This window comes from Leucoraja erinacea, chromosome 1 (genome assembly GCF_028641065.1).
Source record: "Leucoraja erinacea ecotype New England chromosome 1, Leri_hhj_1, whole genome shotgun sequence".
In the NCBI taxonomy this organism is placed as follows: Eukaryota; Metazoa; Chordata; class Chondrichthyes; order Rajiformes; family Rajidae; genus Leucoraja; species Leucoraja erinaceus.
Genome location: NC_073377.1, coordinates 6,289,692 through 6,309,082, shown reverse-complemented (window position 1 = coordinate 6,309,082; position 19,391 = coordinate 6,289,692).

Here is a 19,391-nt window from a genome sequence, read left to right as displayed (position 1 = left end):
ATTGAAACCATATTCGGAACATATGTCTTATTATTGGGTTAGCCGTATATTTATTCAATCTCGTAATTGTAAAAGGTAACGAGACCCCTAGAATTGAAGCCAATGATAGCCCTTGTAAGGAATCGAGTTCTAGGTTTATCCATCCTAGGCATTGGGTATCTTCTAAATCTTTTGTCCAAAATGTTAAATAAGGAACATTGACTGGCCAATAGTAGCATCTAAGGTTCGGCAATGCCAAACCACCATCTTTTTTTGATTTCTGTAAGTATTTTTTACCTAGTCTGGGATTTTTATTCTGCCATATATATGAAGAAATTTTGGAGTCTATAATATCGAAGAAAGATTTGGCAATAAAAATTGGTATCGTCCGAAATAAATACAGAAATTTAGGTAAAATTAACATTTTAATTGCATTGATTCGGCCAATTAAGGATAAGGACATTGGTGGCCATTTAGTAAACTGATGGTCAATTAAAGGCATAAAATTAGCAATAAGTAAATCCTTTTATAAGTCTTTTATAAATCCTTTTATGTATTTTTATAATGTAATGTCTGATCTGTATAAGAAAAAGCTACGCCCAGCTTTATTATTTCCAGCTAGATTGCGTATTCGACTTTTCAATGGTAACTTTCGATTTTTTAACAGCCCTCAAGACACCAGCTTTCTGGAGAGTTACGAGGAGAAAGGGAGAGCCACAAGGAGATAGCTGATTAAGTTATATTTGGAGATTTAGTTCCTATTTTGACAACGTTTTGTTTGGTAATGATTAAGAATTTAACTGGACGAGTTGTTTTTCTTTTATATATATTCTTTTAAGAATTTCTTTGTTAATTCGTGTTCCCCTGTCGTTAGACAAACTAAGAGAACGCAGTTCTTGCTTTTCATATCTTGACCTTGGATAATAATAAGCAGCAGTCGCTCTTTAACTCCATGCCAGTCTGTATTTTTTTTTCTTCTCTCGCAAAGAGATAATAACGAATGTGTTATGACTAACATCTGAAGAAGGGTTTCAGCCCGAAACGTTGCCTATTTCCTTCGCTCCATAGATGCTGCTGCACCCGCTGAGTTTCTCCAGCTTTTCTGTGTAACCAGTGATTAAATATTATTATTTTTATGCCGAGAGATGGGGTCAGGGAGGGGATTAGGTAGCTTGCTGACTGCCTATTGGTCAAAGTTACCCCTGCAATTCCTATTAACCTTGAAACTATGTCTTCTGGTCCTTGATTCCCCTGCTCTGGGTAAGAGATTCTGTGCATCTACCCGATTTATTCCGCTCATGATTTGAGGTTTAGTTTAGTTTAGTTTAGTTTAGTTTAGAGATACAGTGCAGATCCTCACACCTCAACACCACCCAACACACACTTGGGACAATTTATATTAAGCGAATTAAACTATAAACCTGTACGTCATTGGAGTGTGGGAGGAAACCGTAGGTCTCGGAGAAAACCCATCAGGTCACGGGGGCCACAGGGTCGAGGAGCACTATTTCACAGAGACTGTCACAGTAGCACTCTGAGAGGGCATGCTGGAAGGTTCATCTACTGAGGCGATATGGGTAGAGCTCCAAGTTCCCAGGAGTCAATATCACCAGCAACTTGTCCTGGATCAGCCATATCGAAGTAATGGCCAATAAAGCACACCAACTATCTTGGAAGAAAGCTTAGAAACATAGAAACATAGAAATTAGGTGCAGGAGTAGGCCATTCGGCCCTTCGAGCCTGCACCGCCATTCAATATGATCATGGCTGATCATCCAACTCAGTATCCCGTACCTGCCTTCTCTCCATACCCTCTGATCCCCTTGGCCACAAGGGCCACACCTAACTCCCTCTTAAATATAGCCAATGAACTGGCCTCAACTACCCTCTGTGGCAGAGAGTTCCAGAGATTCACCACTCTCTGTGTGAAAAAAGTTCTCCTCATCTCGGTTCTAAAGGATTTCCCCCTTATCCTTAAGCTGTGACCCCTTGTCCTGGACTTCCCCAACATCGGGAACAATCTTCCTGCATCTAGCCTGTCCAACCCCTTAAGAATTTTGTAAGTTTCTATAAGATCCCCTCTCAATCTCTTAAATTCTAGAGAGTATAAACCAAGTCTATCCAGTCTTTCTTCATAAGACAGTCCTGACATCCCAGGAATCAGTCTGGTGAACCTTCTCTGCACTCCCTCTATGGCAATAATGTCCTTCCTCAGATTTGGAGACCAAAACTGTACGCAATACGCAATGGTCTCACCAAGACCCTGTACAACTGCAGTAGAACCTCCCTGCTCCTATACTCAAATCCTCTTGCTATGAAAGCCAACATACCATTTGCTTTCTTTACTGCCTGCTGCACCTGCATGCCTACCTTCAATGACTGGTGTACCATGACACCCAGGTCTCGCTGTATCTCCCCCTTTCCCAATCGGCCACCATTTAGATAATAATCTGCTTTCCCGTTTTTTTTGCCACCAAAATGGATAACCTCACATTTATCCACATTATACTGCATCTGCCAAACATTTGCCCACTCACCCAGCCTATCCAAGTCACCTTGCAGTCTCCTAGCATCCTCCTCACACCTAACACTGCCCCCCAGCTTAGTGTCATCCGCAAACTTGGAGATATTGCCTTCAATTCCCTCATCCAGATCATTAATATATATTGTAAATAGCTGGGGTCCCAGTGCTGAGCCTTGCGGTACCCCACTAGTCACTGCCTGCCATTGTGAAAAGGACCCGTTTACTCCTACTCTTTGCTTCCTTTTTGCCAGCCAGTTCTCTATCCACATTAATACTGAACCCCCAATGCCATGTGCTTGAAGTTTGTATACTAATCTCTTATGTGGGACCTTGTCGAAAGCCTTCTGGAAGTCCAGATACACCACATCCACTGGTTCTCCCCTATCCACGCTACTAGTTACATCCTCGAAAAATTCTATAAGATTCGTCAGACATGATTTACCTTTCGTAAATCCATGCTGACTTTGTCCAATGATTTCACCACTTTCCAAATGTGCTGCTATCCCATCTTTAATAACTGACTCTAGCAGTTTCCCCACTACCGATGTTAGACTAACTGGTCTGTAATTCCCCATTTTCTCTCTCCCTCCCTTCTTAAAAAGTGGGGTTAGGTTTGCTACCCGCCAATCCTCTGGAACTACTCCAGAATCTAAAGAGTTTTGAAAGATTATTACTAATGCATCCACTATTTCTGGAGCTACTTCCTTAAGTACTCTGGGATTCAGCCTATCTGGCCCTTAGGAGGTTCGCTTGTATCCAACAACTCTCACCAACTTCTACTGATGCGCCATAGGACCCATTCTATCAGGATGCAGCAGAGTACGTTTTGGGAAGAACTCCATCCAAGACCCACTGAGAATTGTGGACGCAGCCCAGACCATCACTCAAACCAACCTCCCTTTGTAGATAGACATAAAAAGCTGGTGTCTATCTTCGGTGTAAACCATCTTCTGCAGTTTCTTCCTACACGTTCCCTTCCATTGACTCTGTATACACTTTATGCTGCCTTAGAATAAAGGGGAAGTCATTTAAGACTGAGGTGAGAAAAAACTTTTCACCCAGAGAGTTGTGAATTTGTCGAATTCCCATGCCACAGAGGGCAGTGGAAGCCAAGTCACTGGATGGATTTAAGAGAAAGTTAGATACTCTAGGGGCTAGTGGAATCAAGGGATAGGCACGGGTTATTGATTGGGGCCGATCAGCCATGATCACAAAAAATGAAATGAAATGATTCAATTTATTGTCATTGTCAGTGTACAGTACAGAGACAACGAAATGCATTTTTAGCATCTCCCTTGAAAGGGAGACACAGGGCGTCGCGGTGTGCCCGCGCCTGCCGCCGTAACATTCCATTACAGGCAAAGGTGGGTGAAGTGTCTTGCCCAAGGACACAACGACAGTATGCACTCCAAGCGGGATTTGAACCGGCTACCTTCCGGTCGCCAGCCGAACTCTTAGCCCATTGTGCTATCTGTCGTCCCGTTTCACAATGAATGGTGGTGACGGCTTGAAGGGCTGAATGGCCTCCTCCTGCAGCTATTTTCTATGTCTATGTCTAGGCCTTGGCAAGGCCACTAGCATAATCAAGGACGAGTCTCACCCTGATCACTCCCTCTTCTGCCCTCTTCCATCTGGCAAGAGGTACATTAGTGTACCTCCAGATACACATAGCTGCAGATTCTGGGACAGTTTCTGACCAGCAGTCATCAGGCAACTAAACCATCCTATCAACAACTAGAGAGAGCAGGGGCTCAAGAGTCAGGAAGGTTTGATGCAGCTTTATAAGTAGTTGGATAGGCTGCATGTGTAGTTCTGTTCCCCCGATTACAGGAAGGATTTGGTTGCTTTGGAAACGGTGCAGAGGACGTTTACGAGAATGATAGACAAATTGCTGGAGTAATCCCAGTTCCACCCTTTACGAGGATGATACCTGGATTTGGGGATATTAGCTAAAGGGAGAAGTTGGACCAAAGTATTGTTTTCCCTGGAACACTGGAGGTTGAGGGAAGACCTGATCGAAGTATATCAAATTATGAGAAGAATTGATAGTCAGAAAGTAGACACAAAATGCTGGAGTAAGTCAGCGGGACAGGCAGCATCCCTGGAGAGAAGGAATGGGTGACGTTTTGGGTCAAGATCCTTCTTCATCACTTTTCCAGACATTGATAATCAGAACCTTTTTTCCCAGGATGGAAAAGTCAACTACTAGAGGACATAGTCTTAATGTGAGAGAGGCCAAGTTTTACGGATATGTGCAGGACAACGTTTTGTTACACAGAGTAGCGATGTTACAAAACCTACCTTCAGCAGCGCTGCAGATCTACCACGGGCCGCGTGTGCGACTACGGTGCCTTTGAGGAGAGGGGGGGCGGGATTAAATTGCAGGTTTGTATCGCTTGTCGGAGAGGGATTTCCTCGGGCTGCTAGTCGATGAAGAAAAATCGATCGGACTTCCGTTCCCGTTTTTTTTTTAAATCGCTGGACAAGCACCAAGACCCGGTGCTTGGCCATGCATCACCCGGCATGGCTTTAATGGCTGCGGGACATTTAACATCGCCCGCTGGGGGCTTTGACTCTGTCTTTGACTCTGACATGGGGGGGAGAGGGGAGTGCAGGGGAGAGATATGTTTTTTTTTTCCTTCCTTCACAGCGAGGAGAAGAGGCGCTGTGAAGGATGTTTGTGTAAATTGTGTTGTGTCTTGGGTCTTTTTCGTTTTGTATGTATGACTGCAGAAACAACATTTCATTTGGACCTCAACGGGGTCCAAACGACAAATAAATTGTATTGTATTTTATTGTAATAGTTGAATTAAAGTAAAATGCGACCGAACACTCTTAACAGCTTCAACGTGACGGATCGCAATATCAGGACAAAACAAAGGGTAAGTCGTTTATTTCACATATAAACTTGCTTCTTGGGGTGGCTTTAGTCCAATTTTATGAAGCGAAAATGTTATTTAGTCCCCAAACGATTCGGCCATGTCTTTGCCTGCCAAGGTGGGCTTCAAATTCATGGCAACGGCAACGTTCCAATCCATTGCATTCCAGAAACACCGACTTGCAAGATGATTAAAATTATCTTTTTTTTTTGGACAATCATGTCATAAATCGTCCATATTTTGTGTAATTGTCTATCCATAACAAATTTTTTCATACTAAATATCCACAACAGTTTTAGATTATATTGAGAGTGCATGTTTCTAGATTAATTTTGGAAATTAAACATTAAATTCCTTCCATTTGGCATATTAGTTCATGACAGTGAGATTTTAAAATGTTGTGAATTCTTGTGTGAATGGGATCAGTTTGTTATTTGGATAGGAAGAAATGGATAGATGTTTAATCTAGTAATTGAATTTAGATGAATTTAATTGATTAGATGAATGTAATTGATTTGATGAAACTGATGAATATTAATTTTTTGTTGGATATTTACGATTTGTTTTAGTGTTTAACTTTATCATTTCTACCTTTTTTCTAAAACTGCAAATAATAACTTGTTTCTGTTAATGCTGTTCAGTGGGTTTTTTCCTTTACATTTTAAACAGATTCTCCGAAGAAGAAATGCAAAATTGTCAATCCAAATGCCCAGCAAAAGTGACTGATTTAGACAGCATTCTCAGAGATTATCCAAATTTGGACTATTCCAAATGTGATGATCTACAGGACATTCTTAATGGGAAAGTAGTGGGCAGAAAGCCATGTCATGTGTGGTTTGAAGAGCAAAAACTTGTAGTTTACAAAGTAGAAAGACAAGGTGTACAGAGTTGCTTATTGGTTACAATCTGAGGAGTATGATGATGCTACTGATTATGATATGCCAATGTACCAGCTAGCAACTGATCTTCTCCATAAGACTTGGTCTATTGCTAGAAATTGTAATTTATTTACCTATCTGTTACAGACTTCCAGCAATAATATTAAAGTTCTGATCTTGAGAATATCACATTTTTTAATTTTCAAGGCAGTCTGGGTGTTTATTACTATTTCCGTCACAACGGTCAATTTTGTAATTAGCTACAATTGGGTAACTAACTAATTATATGCTTTAATTTCAGGTCATCCAAGTAAGATGTTTCATATTTGTTTCAGAATGCTTCAATCTATAATAACTGAAAATTTCATTCAGTTCTCTTAATTTTTAAGAAAGTTATGGACTTTTGACTGTCCTCGATCACAGCTTTTGTGTTAAGTCAATGGAAAAGCAATAGGGAACAAGATGCTAATTTCCGAGCATGGAAATGGCCATAACTTGTTTAATACTGAAGATATGAAAGTGAATTAGGTATCAAATTAAACTTCTTTTTATGCGTTATCTGATGGGATAAATTGCAGGCTTGAGTTATAATATCTCAAAATTTTATAACATAGCTACACAGAGGTTGTTTTATACACAGGGCGGTGAATGCCTAGAACACACTACCAGGGGTGATAATTGAGGCAGATATGATTTCACTTTTGGAAAGGCAGGGAATGGAGGAACATGGATCACAAGTTCACAAGCTCACAAGTTCTATAACGAGTAGAATTAGGCAATTCGGCCCATCGAGACCGCTCCGCCATTCAATCATAGCTGATCTTTGCCACCTAATCCCATTTTCCTGCCTTCTCCCCTTAACCCTTTAAACCTGTCCTAATCAAGATGAACCCTTTACACTGATCCTAATCAATCTCTGCCTTAAAAATATCCATTGACTTGGCCTCCACAGATTAACTACCCTCTGAATTTCCTCCTCACCTCCTTTCTAAAAGACCGCCCTTTGATTCTGAGGCTATGACATCTGGCCCTAGACTCTCCCACCAGTGGAAACATCCTTTCCACATCCACTCCATCTATGCCTTTCATTATTCTGTAAGTTTCAATGAGGTTCCCCCTCAACCTTCTAAACTCCAGCGAGTAGAGGCCCAGTGCCTTCAAGCTCTGTGCCACCGTTAATAATAATCTGAGGAGTATATTTTTCAGGCAAAGGGTGGTGGGTATCCTTAACGAGCTGCCACAGGAGGTAGTTGAGACAGGGACTATTGCAACATTCAAGAAATAATTGGACAGGTGCACAGATGGGACAGGTTTAGAGAGATATGGACCAAGCGCACTCAGGTGGGACTAGTGTAGATGGGACATGTTGGTTGGTGTTGGCAAGTTGGGCCGAGGGGCCTGCTTACACTCTCTATGACTCTATGACTATGACTCGAGGGCGGCACGGTGGTGCAGCGGTAGAGTTGCTGCCTTACAGCGCCAGAGACCTGGTTTCGATCCTGACAAAGGGTGCTTGTCTGTATGCAGTTTGCACGTTCTCCCCATGACCTGTGTGGATTTTCACGGAGATCTTTGGTCTCCTCCCACACTCAAAAAATATACCGGTTTGGAGGTTAATTGGCTTCATATAATTGTAAATTGTCCCTAGTGTGTGCAGGGTAATGTTAATGTTCGGGGATCGCTGATCGGCACGGACCCAGTGGGCTGAAGGGCCTGCTTCTGCATTGTATCTCTAAACTTGCCTCTTCCCCCTCTCTGATCATAAGCTTATACTCTCTCCACCTGCACCCGCTCTGCTGGACAACCTCTCTGCACCCTCACCGCTGGATACTCTCTCCACCTGCACCTGCGCTGCTGGACACCTCTCTGCACCATCACCATCATGTTCAAATATTCAACTCTACAAATGACTGCTTTCTTCAACAATCACATCCCATCCTGCATCCAAATCATTAAACAGCTTAGACTTCCACGTCGACCCCGTTTCATCCACAGAGGCTGTCAGCGCAAGCTTGTTTGCTTCAACCACTGACATTCCATTCCATCCATCTGCTCACTACCACACTCTACCCCCCCTCAACTGCGTCACCCCCCATCCCAGCTGACCGCAAGCACTGTCAACCGGGACAATCTCAGATCTCTCCAGCCTGCCCCCATCCCTCCACCCTCTCACAATGCCAACTTTGCCCTCCTCAACACCAGGTCGCTCAACAACAAAGCCCTTGCCCTCCATGAACTAATCCTTGACAACACTCTGGACTTCCTTCTGCTCACTGAGACCTGGCAACAACCCAATGTCTTCTTTTCCCTCAATCAAGCATCCCCACCTGGATTTAATTACATTTCCAAGCCCCGCCCCTCCCGCCATGGAGGTGGCCTCGCTGTTATTTTCAACCAGAATTTTCGTATCACTGAACTCACCCTCCCCCCAGTAGCACCATTTGAATTCCTCGCCGTCAAAGCCCTTTCTTCCATGACAGTCATCCTCATTTACCGGCCACCTAAACCAAACCCCTCCTTCCTATTTGACTTCACTGAACTCCTCACACTTGCCTTATCCCTCTCCCCACGTCTGCTGCTACTTGGTGACTTAAATTTTCACATGGACTCCCCCACCTGCAAGCTCGCATCTGAATTCACCTTTTTACTTGACAACTTCTCTCTCACTCAGCACGTCACCTTTCCCACCCATGACAAAGGTCACATCCTTGACCTGGTCTGCTCCACAAATCAACCTGTACTCGACCTCCATCCATGCCTCTTCCCCCTCTCTGATCATAAGCTTATACGGTTCACCATCCCTTCTCCGACACCTCGCCCCGCTTCCTCCGAGAAATCATCTTCCGTAATCTAAAATCCATTGATCCCCTCCATCTCTCTGACCTGCTCTCCACCACTCTCCCCCTGGACTCAACCCCCATCTCACCTGATGATCTCACAAACCATCTCAACTCAACTCCACCTTGTCTACCTCCCTTAACACTATGGCCCCCCTCAAAACAAGAACCGTAACTTTCAACACATCTTCACCCTGGTACACACCTGCACTTCGTAAACTGAAACAGACTGGTCGCCGACTTGAACGACTCACAAAGAAATCGTCTCTCACAGTCCACCTTGAAGCTTACAAACTCCACCTCACTGACTACAAAGATGCCCTCACTGCTGCAAAATCTGCCTACCTCTCCTCCATATTCACCGATCCCTGCCTAAACCACAGAACCCTCTTCTCCACAGTGGGCAACTTCCTCAAGCCTCGAGCCAACACTCTCCCTACCTCTACTCCGGATCTCTGCAACTCATTCCACCACTTTTTCGCTGATAAAATAAGCACCATCTATCAATCTTTATCCCCTGTACCCGACTTCCCAGCATCTACTCCACCATCTACCAAGGCCCCTCTTTTCAACATCTCCACTGACCTCCTTACCCCTCCTCCACACTGCTTCCTTTCCCAGTTTGACCTGGTCACCCCTACTGAAGTCTCCAAACTCATCAGCTCTTCCAAACCCACTACCTGCTCCCTCGACACTCTCCCCACTCCCCTGCTGAAGTCCTGCCTCCCCGTTCTCTGCCCCTACCTCACTAATCTCTTCAACTCCTCATTGCCCCAAGGAATTGTCCCCTCCGCTTTCAAAACTGCTGCTGTCACACCAATCTTAAAGAAACCTGGTCTTGATCCCTCCTCTCTCATTAACTACCACCCAATCTCAAACCTCCCCTTTCTTTCAAAAACCCTGGAGCGTATCGTTGCGTCGCAACTTCATTCCCACCTCCTTGCGTATAACCTACTTGAACCCCTCCAATCTGGCTTTCGCCCCCTCCATAGCACAGAAACTGCTCTCCTCAAAGTCCTCAACGACCTCCTCACCTCTGCTGACACTGGTTCCCTCAACGTCCTCGTCCTCCTCCACCTGAGCGCAGCCTTCGATACAGTGAACCATAACATCCTGCTCACCAGACTCAAAGACCTCGGCATTGAAGGCTCTGCACTCAGCTGGCTCCGTTCCTATCTTTCCAACAGATCCCACTTCATCTCTCTCCACAACCACACCTCTGCTAGAGCCACAGTCACTCAAGGCGTTCCCCAAGGCTCTGTACTCGGCCCCCTCCTCTTCATCTTCTACATCCTCCCCCTTGGTCAGATACTCCGCCACTTCAACCTGGACTTCCATTGTTATGCCGATGACACCCAGATCTACCTTGGCACCAAATCCCCACACAACCATCCCCTCTCCCATATCAACTGTTTGTCAGCTATAAAAACCAGGATGCAACATAACTTCCTCAAACTCAACAGCGATAAGACAGAATTCCTCCTCATAGGCTCCAAAGCCACACTCAGCAAAATCAATAACCCCACTCTCACCATCGACGGCACCACTCTCCCCATCTCCCCAGGCTCGCAACCTTGGCGTGATCTTTGATTCCACCCTCTCCCTTGAGCCGCACATCCGCCAAGTCATTAAAACCTCCTTCCTTCATTTCCACAACATCGCTAAACTCAGACCCTCTCTCACACCTCCCGCTGCTGAAAGACTCATCCATGCCTTCATCTCCTCCCGACTGGACTATTGCAACTCACTTCTCCTTGGCATCAGCTCCACCTACATCAACCGACTCCAACTGGTCCAGAACGCAGCCGCCCGACTCATCACCCACACCAAATCCTGGCATCACATCACTCCAGTCTTCAAACAACTTCACTGGCTTCCCATCTCCCACCGGATCAACTACAAAATCCTGATCCTCATCTACAAAGTCCTCCACCATCTGGCCCCTCCATATCTCACTGACCTCCTCTCCCCCTACCAACCCTCACGGTCCCTCAGATCCACATCAGCCGGTCTCCTCTCCATCCACAAGTCCAACCTTCGCAGTTTTGGGGACAGAGACTTCTCCAGGGCAGCTCCCAGGCTCTGGAACTCCCTCCCCCAACTGATCCGCAATTCCGTGTCCCTCACCATCTTCCAGTCCCGCCTCAAGACCCATCTCTTCACCTCTGCCTATCCTTAGCCCCACGTCCCCCTCCCTTTTCATTTGTGCATTAATTGCCTCATATTTTGTTTTGAATTGAATTCTGTCTTTACTTTGTGTACTAGTCATGTCTCTACTATTTATTTCATTCCCCTTACATGTATTTCCTCTACCTGCTAAATTTTTGTAAGGTGTCCTTGAGACTCCTGAAAGGCACCCATAAATAAAATTTATTATTATTATTATTATTATTAAACTAAATTAAACTAAACTGAACTGAACTAAACTAAACAATCTGCAGGCACATGTGGGTTGATATTGGTATCATGTTCGGCACAGACATTGTGGTCTGAAGGGCCTGTTCTTGTGCTGTGCTGTCTTCCACATCTTGCGTTCTGTAAAACTGCACGTCGTTTCGTGATCCACAGCAGCAGCAACCCAAGATCCAAACCAGTGCCCTCTGTGGGAGATCACACACTGTTCACCGTATTGAAGCACAGCTTCCAGCTTGCCGGCTCAATTACACCGCACCAACTGTGGACAATTGTTCCATCGGGTTCAGAGAGGTGAGGAGAAATCGATCTCTGCTCTGCAAAACCACCCTGCCAGGTGAGGAAGATGCTGCTGCTTGCTGAACGGAAGATAATCGTTTCTGACCATTTGAAAGAAAATAATAACTCTTGCTGAGGAAGAATTTTCCTGCGGGCTGAAAAATGACAAAATCAACATGAGCTCGCTATTGTATCACCAAGCGCTCCTGCTGGAAGGGGTGAGTTGCATTTAGTCGAGCTCATTTTATTGTCATGTGTTGGGTATGTCAACACTTTACTGAATTGGACGTAAGAAAAGAATTTCACTGTGCATTTGTTCATGTGACAATAAAGAACCTTTGAACCTTTGAAGCTTCGACCTTTTGAACCTGCGACCCTTTGAACCTTTGAACCTTTGAACCTTTGAACCTTTTCTTTGTGATGGTGCAGATACCGGCACCTCTAAAATGTTCAAAAACTAGATTTGTGCATTTTTAACACATCAATTTTATACTATGATTTTACGCTCCCCCCTTAACCTTCTGCACTCCAGAGAATAAAGACCTAACTTGTTCAACCTATCTCTGTAACTTAGTTGTTGAAACCCAGGCAACATTCTAGTAAATCTCCTCTGTACTCTCTCTATTTTGTTGACATCCTTCCTATAATTGGGCGACCAAAATTGTACACCATACTCCAGATTTGGTCTCACCAATGCCTTGTACAATTTTAACATTACATCCCAACTTCTATCTACCTCGTCATTATATATCCCCAGTAATCCCCAAAACATCAACCGTTCCTTTGCCTTCGCGGATGCTGCCTGACCCTGTGGGTTTCTCCAGCAGTTTATCACCAGGCTGTTGTGTTTCTATCCAAAAGCATTTTACCATAATTGAAAGAAAGCTACCCTTGTGACATCAGAAACTAGCAAAACATACTTTCCCTGTTTCCTTGCAACAAAATGGAGGCCATTCGGCCCAACAGGTCGAAGACTACTCGCAGAGCAATTCCACTCCCACGTGTAGGAAGGAACTGCAGATGCTGGTGTACACTGAAGATAGACACAAAAAGCTGGAGTAACTCAGCAGGTCAGAAAGAGGTGAGATTTCTCATTGAAACCCTTCTCTCAGTCTGAAGAACGGTTTTGATCCAAAAACTTCACCAATTTCTTTTCTCCAGAGATGTTGCCTGACCCACTGAGTTACTCCACCATTTCTTGTCTACTATATTCAATACTCTGACTGATGAAGGGCAATGTACTGATACACTTTTTGACCACCCTACCTACCTGTGAAGGTGATGGCCCTTACTTGATTGCACCGTTACTCAAACAACTTCATGAGCTTGTTCCCAGAATGAAACATTAGATGTTACTCCAGCACTTTGTGTCTATCTCCACTCTTCACGTTTTCTATGTATATTTTCCCAGCATTCCCGAATTTGTCTATGGCCACATAACCCACCATCCTGTGGAGCATGGAAGGAAACCGGAGCACCTCAGGAAAACCCATGTGGTCACTCAACGAACATAGACCTGTACAGCACAGGAACAGGCCCTTCAGCCCACAACATCCGTGCCGAACATAATGCCCAGCAAAACTAATCTCCTTTGCCTATACGTGATACGGGATCCAGATCCCTCCATTAGCTAAACATTAGCTAAACATCCTAAACAACACTTATCGTATCTGTCTTCATCACCACCCCTAGCAGCACGTTCTATGCACCCACCACACTTGGTGTAAGAAAAATGTGCTCCTCTGGGCAAGGATCTAACGGCTAATCTCTTTGAAGTAGCCTCCAGAGAAACTTTACACCCACAAAGCACACGCCTTCAGTTTAGACATCTTATCTGGAAGCTAACTTCTCCAGCAGTGCAGTACAGCCTTACTACGTCTGTGTGCTGAAATGTGTGGAAAGGTTCTAAAGCCTCCAACTGGGCGCCATGGTAGCGCAGCGGTAGAGTTGCTGCCTTACAGCGCCGGGGACCCGTCTTCGATTCCGACTACAGGTGCTTTCTGTACGGAGTTTGCACATTCTCCCTGTGACTGAGTGGGTGCTCTGGTTACCTCAGACCATTGGCGGTAAACCCGGGGGGGGGGTGGGGGGGGACGTGTCCCCTCCATGTTTTCAAAGGTGGAGGACGGTCCCCCTCACGTTACAAGCTTTAAATCTGTGGTACAGACCTGCAGTAATTGACTTAATCTAACGGTAACGGCCCCGCTGTAGAAGCATTCACGTCGCGGGGCTGGAAACGGGAAGAATCCCGGGCTAATTACCGTTCACAGGCCGCACGGCTGAAGCTTCCGATGCCTTGCGTGTGTGTGTGAGTGTGCGCATGCGCACGCGGCTGACAAGAAATTGTGTCCCCCCCTGTCCCCCGGTCCCCGCCATGTTTTGACAGCGGTTTCCGTCTCTGCCTCAGACAGTCCAAAGATGTGTGGGTTTGTAGGTCATTTGGCTGCTGTAAATTGTCCCGAATGTGCTGGATGGAACTAGTGTACGGGTGATTGTTGGTCGGCACGGACTCGGTGGGCCGCAGGACTGGTTTCCACGCTGTATTTTGAAACTAAACTAGAGTTTCTGAGGCCGAGGTAGGATTAGTACCAACAGAGGCACAACCCAACACTAATGGGTCCTGTATTTTAACAATGGCCTTCCAGCCAGTCATCAGGTTCAGACAGTCTGTAGGCCCAGAAAAAAACAATATCTTTATCTGTCTTCTTCTCCTCCACTGTGTGTAGCTCTAACACTCATAGAATCATTGTGTGGAAACAGGCCCAGTGGCCATACTTGCCTACGCCGACCAACATGTCCTATCTACACTAGTCCCACCTGCCTGCATTTGGTCCATATCCCTCTAACCCTATCCTGTCTAAATGATTCTTAAACATTGCAATAGTGCATTGCCTGCAACCTTCTCTGGCAGCTCGTTCTATATAACTACCACCCTTTGTGTGAAAAGATTTTCCCTCAGGTTCTAATTAAATCTTCCCTCTCTCACCTTAAACCTATGCACTCTGGTTCTCGAGTCTCCAACTCTGGGCAAAAGACTTGCGTTTACCCAATCTATTCCTCTCATGATTTTGAACACATCTGCAAGATCACTCCTCATCCTCCTGTGCTCCAAGGAATAGTGTCCTAGCCTGCTCAACCTCTCCCTATAGCTCAGGCCCTTGAGTCTTGGCAACATCCTCGTAAATCTTCTCTGTACTCTTTCCAGCTTGAAGTGGCATTGTGAGTTGTGAGCAGATTTGGGCATCTTATCTGAGGAATGGTGTACTGACTTTGGAGAGGGGCCAGAGGAGGTTTACACATTTGAAGGCGTTGGCCCTTTACTTACTAGAGTTTAGAAGCATGAAGGGAGATCTCATTGAAACCTACTGAATAACAATAGAGTGGACCTGTAGAGGCTGTTTCCAGTAAAGGGACAGTCTAGGACCAGAGTGCACATCCTCAGAATAAAAAGACATACCTTTAGAATCGAGATGAGGAGGATTTTTTTTTAGTCAGAGGGTGGTAAATCTGTGGAATTCTTTGCCACAGGCTGTGTAGGCCGTCAATGGATATTTTTTTAGACCGAGATAGATAGATTCTTGATTAGTACAGGAGTCAAGGGTTATGTGGAGAAGGTGGGAGAATGGGGTTGAGAGGGAAAAATAGACCAGCCATGATTGAATGGTGGAATGGACTTGATGGGCCGAATGGCCTCATTCTACTCCTGTATCTTCTGGTATTAAGGTCTTATCTGAATGACAATGTTCCAACAAAAGATATTCATAGTACAGTAACAAAACATTTCATGGCAGTAAGATTTTCTTTCTCTGTAGATTAAGATGACTCTTTGTAATTATGCAATACGTCCCTGCCTAATTATCACTCACTGTCAGGTTTTACAAATGAATATTTATGGGCGGCAAATTAAGAAGGGAACCGACACGTTCACTGGTCTCACTGTGGGTTCTGTAGAAACTTCACAATGCTGCCTTCCATCAGTCTGATTATCTTCAGGTCAATGTAATCTCATTTGGGAAAGGCATTGATCAGTCATGCAATGCAAGTCAGAGCAAGGGCAGCAACTAACTTAGACTTTAGAGATACAGCGTGGAAACAGGCTCTTCAGCTCACTGAAGGTAGACACAAAAAGCTGAAGTAACTCAGATGAACAGCAGCTGCAGTTCCTTCCTACACCTTCAGCCTAATGAGTCCGCGCCGACCAGCGATCACCCCGTACACTAGCACTGTCCTACACACTAGGGACAATTTGCAATTTTATCATTTCAATTAACCTACAAACCTGTACATTTAGTTTAGTTTAGTTTAGTTTAGTTTGGAGATGCAGCGTGGAAACAGACCCTTCAGTCCACACTTCCATTTTCTCACCATAGACCCAGTGATGAGTACTCTCTCGATGAGTGTCCTGCACTAATGATAACTGGCACTCACATATCATGGAGTCAAACAGCATAGAAACAGGCCGTTCGGCCCAACTTGCCCATTTAGACAAAGATTAGATTTAGACTTAGATTCCTTTATTGTCATTCAGACCTTTCGGTCTGAACGAAATTATGTTGCCTGCAGTCATACACAGAATCAATAAAAACAAAACATACAATAAACACAAATTAAACATCCACCACAGTGAGTTCACCAAGCACATCGTCACTGTGATGGAGGCAAAGTCTTAGTCTCCGTCTCTTCCCTCCTTGTTCTCCCTCTGCGCTGAGGCGATCGATCCAGGCCGGAGATGCCGCCCTCCAGTCCAGCGGACCTTCTACACAAGGCCCACCTGCCTGCATTTGACCCATGTCAAACCAAACCTTTCCTATCCAGTCCTAAACCTGTTCAAATGCCTGTTAAATATTGTTATAGTATCTGCGTCAACTACCTCTGGCAGCTTGTTCCATGTATCCTCCACACACTGTGTGAAAAGGTTCCTATCTATCCCCTCTCAACATCTATGTTGCCTGGTTCTTGAACCCTATCTTAGTTTAGTTTAGTTTAGTTTTGGGCTGCAGCGCAGCAGCAAGCCCTTCGGCCCACCGAGTCCACGTCAACCAGTGATCCCTGCACATTAACACTATCCTACACACACCAGGGACCATTTTACAGGGTTTTCTCCTGGATCTCCAGTTTCCTCTCACCCTTCAAAGACGTCGACACTAGTAGGTTAATTGGCTTTGGTGAAAATTGCAAACTGTCCCCAATATGTAGGATAGTGCAGGTGGTGATCGCTGGTCGCTGTGGACTCGGCGGTCAAAAGGTCCTGTTTCTTCACTGAATCTCTAAACTAAACTAAACTAAGGGATATGGGCCAAATGCAAGCAGATGGGATTAACGTTGATGGGATATCTTGGTCTACATAGGCAAGTTGGGCCGAAGGGCCTGTTTCCATGCTGTATGATTCAATGACCCTTTGAAGGAGTTCATAGAAGAGTGATGTAATGGAACATATCCATGTTAAAAAGAGAATGTGCTGGAGGTTTAAGGGATATAAGCACAGCTGGAGTAACTCAGCAGGTCAGGCAGTATCTCTGGAGAAAAGGAATAGGTGACATTTCGGGTTGTGACCTTTCTTTAGGAACCCGAGGGGTAACTTTTTCACACCTAATGGCGGTGGGTGTATGGAACGAGCTGCTGGAGGAGGCATTAAAGGCAGGGACTATCGCAATGTCTAAGAAACATTTGGACGGGTACATGGATAGGACGGGAAAGAGGGATATGGGCCTTCAGAAATCCATCTTCATGCTGTATCTTTAAACTTTGGAACTAAACTATTCCAGTCACATTCCTAGCATACAGATTCCACCCTGAATCCACAAACAGATGAGATCAGCAGCAGTTCCACGAAATCCGCATTTTGATAGAAAATCTCCTTAAAGTAAATGCACAGTTGGCATTATGAAATATGTTGGCAACAAAGTGTTTTATTACTGTACAAAAAAACATAACAAATATTCTAAGGAGGTTGCTTTCTTCATGGTTTGTTCTGAACAGATGCTTCATTATCTGTTGAAATTGAAAAATTCAAGCCCTGGACACACACAAGAATTGGTTACAGCAGCTAAAGCAGATTTGAATCCAAGTATTTAATAACCCAGGAGAAAATTTAGTTACCGCTGCGCAGAATATGTTTACTGCTTTGCATGTGACATAACAAAGGCATGTAATGCTTTCTGAGCTGGGATATTAATAAGGAAATGTTGGAAGAAGATTGTTTCATTACTCAGGGTCAGTCTTGATCCTCATTTTTCCGACTCGTGCCTCTTCGTAGGTTCCTAAGTTCTAGAATCAGAATGAGGCCGTTCGGCCCAACAAGTCTACTCTGCCATCCAATCACGGCTGATCTATCTTTCTGTCTCAACCCCATACTTCTGCCTTCTCCCCATAACCCCTAACACACTTACTAATCGAGAATCTGTCAATCTATGCCTTAAAAATACTCAATGACGACCTCCACAGCCTTCTGTGGCAATGAATTCCACAGATTCACCAGCCCCCAACTAAAGAAATTTCATGCGTACAAGAGGCAGAATCTACATTAGTATAGTTCATAAGTTCTAGGAGCAGAATTAGACCATTCGGCCCATCAAGTCTACTCCGCCATCCAATCATGGCTAATCTATCTTTCCCTCTCAACCCCATTCTCCTGCCTTCTCCCCATAACCCCTGGCACCCGTACTAATCAAAAATCTTTCAATCTCCAACTTAAAAATATCCATTGACTTGGCCTCCACAGCCATCAGTGCCAGCCATCTCTCGCACTCCCCTGAGTGTTATAGCTTCACCACTGGCAGTCAAATCTTCAGTGTCGGTCCCATGCTCTGCAATTCCTCACCTAAACCTTGCTCATGGAACTAAAAAATCTAAGAAATCTAACACTTTGACCATGCCATTAATCACCTTATAATCAACTGTGCATTTACCTTAAAAAGACACAAAGTGCTGAAGTAACTCAGATCGAGAACCTTCTTCAGACTGATTGTGGGGTATGTCAGGAGGGGAGGGGGGGGGGGGGGGGGGGGGTGGGTTAAGAAACCTGGAAGGGAAGAGGGGCAGGACAGAAGCTGGCAGGTAATAGGTTGAAGATGGACACAAAATGCTGGAGTAACACCGTGAGTCGGGCAGCATCTCTGGAGAAAAGAAATAGTGACGTTTTGGGTCGAGACCTCCAGATCAACACAGGTGAGAAGGGTTTTTTGTTAGGCAGGTGGTTGGATAAAGGCCAGAGTTGAAAAGACAGAAGGTGTATGAATAAAAGATTAACGTGTTGTGAATTGTGAAGCCAGAGGAAGGAAGGAAGGAGTGAGGGAAGTGTGAGTCTTTGGCTCGAGAGTCTTCGGCGAGGAGGTTGAGGAGAGGAGACCACGCAATACGCTTGAGAGGTAGAGAAGAAAGAAGGAGATGTCTGGCAAGCTGATTCAGTGCGATGCTTGCAGTATGTGGGAGGTCAAGGACACCGCTGGTGCCTCTGGCTGCTACAAATGCGAGAAGTGCATCCAGGTAGAGCTCCTGAAGGGCCATGTTGGGGAACTGGAGAAGCAAGTGGATGACCTCCGGTTCGTACAAGAAACGGAGTCGTTCCTCGACAAGTCCTACAGTAAGATTGTTACACCTAAAG